The sequence below is a fragment of the Lolium rigidum genome, chromosome 2, assembly GCF_022539505.1.
Source record: "Lolium rigidum isolate FL_2022 chromosome 2, APGP_CSIRO_Lrig_0.1, whole genome shotgun sequence".
Lineage (NCBI taxonomy): Eukaryota > Viridiplantae > Streptophyta > Magnoliopsida > Poales > Poaceae > Lolium > Lolium rigidum.
In genome coordinates, this window is record NC_061509.1 from 236,787,897 (window position 1) to 236,790,502 (window position 2,606).

A 2,606-nucleotide genomic window follows, 5' to 3' on the forward strand; every position below is an offset into this window, starting at 1 on the left:
TCCGCCCCCCCCCCCCCTTCCGTGAGTCCACCACTTGGTCATCTAGGAGAGGGGGTCCGGATGATCCGGCCTACTGAATATTTTTAGCCTTCTTTCTTCAGCTTCTCACATATACACTTCCCCTCAACATAAACCACTTTCACCGTCTTTATTCTTCATATTGTTGATATCTTAAAGATGTGCATGATAACTCGCCCCTTCTTCTTCTTCTTCTTCTTCTTCTTCTCCTTCTTCTTCTCCTCCTTCTTCTTCTCCTCCTTCTTCTTCTCCTCCTTCTTCTTCTCCTCCTTCTTCTTCTCCTCCTTCTTCTTCTCCTACTTGACACTTGATCTTCTTCATTTGCTTCTTCTTGGAACCTTGAAACCAACATATGATTCAAGCATTGACTATGGACAAAACCTATAAGAGAAACTCAATGCAACCATTTTTCGATAGTCAATTGCTTGAACCATTTTTTGATAGTCAATTGACTAATGCTTGAAACCATGGAACCCCTATTTGTGGTTTTGGTAATTGATGATAATCTCTATTGGCTAACCCGAAGGTATTTTTCGACTGCGCAGTTCCGAACAGTCGTTGAGCGTTCGTTTGCGTCGGGCTGTTGGATACCCTTGATGCGGCGGTGACAGCGGTGGTCGTGCGATTCCCGCCATAGTTTGAAGGGATAAGATCTTTGGACCGCAGCCACCAACGACTGACGAAGTAACGTCACGCAACAGCAACGCCGGAGCCGTTGGATCGTGCGTGGGGCTAAAGAAAGACCGACCAGATCCGACTTGGTCTGCGTGTTCAATTCGTTTTATGGGCGCGCGGCTGGCCATACCCATACAGAACTTGAACTTCAGAGCTTCTTTTACATTCTCGTTTTGGCTGGAATTAATGGTGAGCCTCTCTGTACGTGGCCCATCGGCAACAACAAGAGCTTTTTTTTAGGGCAACGACAAGAGTTATGTAGTAGTACATCTCTGGAAATAGTATCAGATGGCCACGAACAGTGGCTGCGCCGATGGCCCGATGCGATGTCTCCAGTGAGCTTCCTGCTGCATGCATTCACATCCATGCTCACTATACTGATATACTCTATCTAGTCAGCGAACAGGAAGCTGCATTTTTCTCCTTTCTGTTTTTTCAGGAAAACAAAGGAAGCTGCAAGATCAGACGTGGTATGTGGATATAGACATGTAGATGATGAATTGACGGCGAGGAAGGAAATCCGGAGCGAAGTGCAGGGGTACCAGACACGACGACGTCGCCGTTAGAAGTGCTGAATAGCAGGGTTCGGCTGGTGCCTGGTGGACTGAGTGGTCTGCCACGTGAGAGTGCGTCGATTGCTGAAGCGTTCAATGTTCAGAACCGATCGAGACCTGCACGTCGAGATCGTCAAGATTTTTCCGGACGGAGGGTCGGTCGACGTCTAGTCTTCTAGTTAGGAAGACTCTAGGACGATGAGGGCGATGGCTGCAAAGCTGGAGTATTTCCAAGGGGATGATAAGACGTGTAATCAAAAGGACGGTCAGAATAAGGCAATCGGCATCGACTGATTTAGCATAGTTTTAAATAGCCGGCTACAGTGTGCCTTGCTATAGCACTTCGAAATGGTGCAGCTAAGTACATTAGCCTGATATAGTCTTTTTATAGCTAGCAAGTAGTATGGTAAAAGCGGTGTTTTGGAACATGGGTGCATATGCTCCCTATATTTCGAAATGCATCTTATATATATTTTAAATTTTTTCTAAAATTGAAACTAAAAGTTCGCACGTACATCTTCACGTGCTACGTGCTCACAAAGTCGTTTCATAAAAAATCGACTTATCATGTGACGTGTGTAAAAAGACAAAATTTAGTGCTAAAAAATAATACTTTTCACAAGATGAACTTTCTCTTTTTTATATAGACCACACAAAATATTGGTTTTTCGTGAAACTTGACGAACGCACGTATATTATGGAGATGTACATGCAGAATTTTTTGTCCAAATTTTTCAACATTTTGAAATATGATTTTTTGGTAGAGGGAGCATACGCACCCGGGAGCCGAATTGAATTTTCGAGTTTTACCCGCTATTTAAAATCTTCTACCCTAGCAAGTATGGTTCTGATTTCTGCAATACAAAATAAGGATGTGCTTTTCAGGATCCTCCGTTGTTGAATTCTGAAGGTAGGTCGGTTTTGATTGATGTTGTTGGTGTACGTAGAAAAAAAAAATACAACGAGAGACTTAGTGGATCCAGTTTGGTGGCGATTAGGTGGCTCTGCCAAGTGTTGTGGTGGCAAAACCACACAGGTTTCACGGGGTAATACTAGATTACTAGTATGGAGCAGCTTCTGAAATCTAGAGTCGCATTTTCGCAACAAAAAAATAAAATCTAGAGTCGCATACAGTACAATATTGTTTGATGCTCTGTGGTACAGTACGAGAGCTAGCTACCTAAAAGCCTAATAAAACAATTGAATCTTCCACGACGAGTTCTTCCAACCGCCACCATTATTTCCCCTGGATCGAAATCACAAGCTTGCTCACGAGAGAACGCCAACGAGTCGAGATATAGGCGGCCGTGAGGAGCTAGGTAGCTAGACTCGGCATTCGTCTGGTCCTGGATCTAGAAG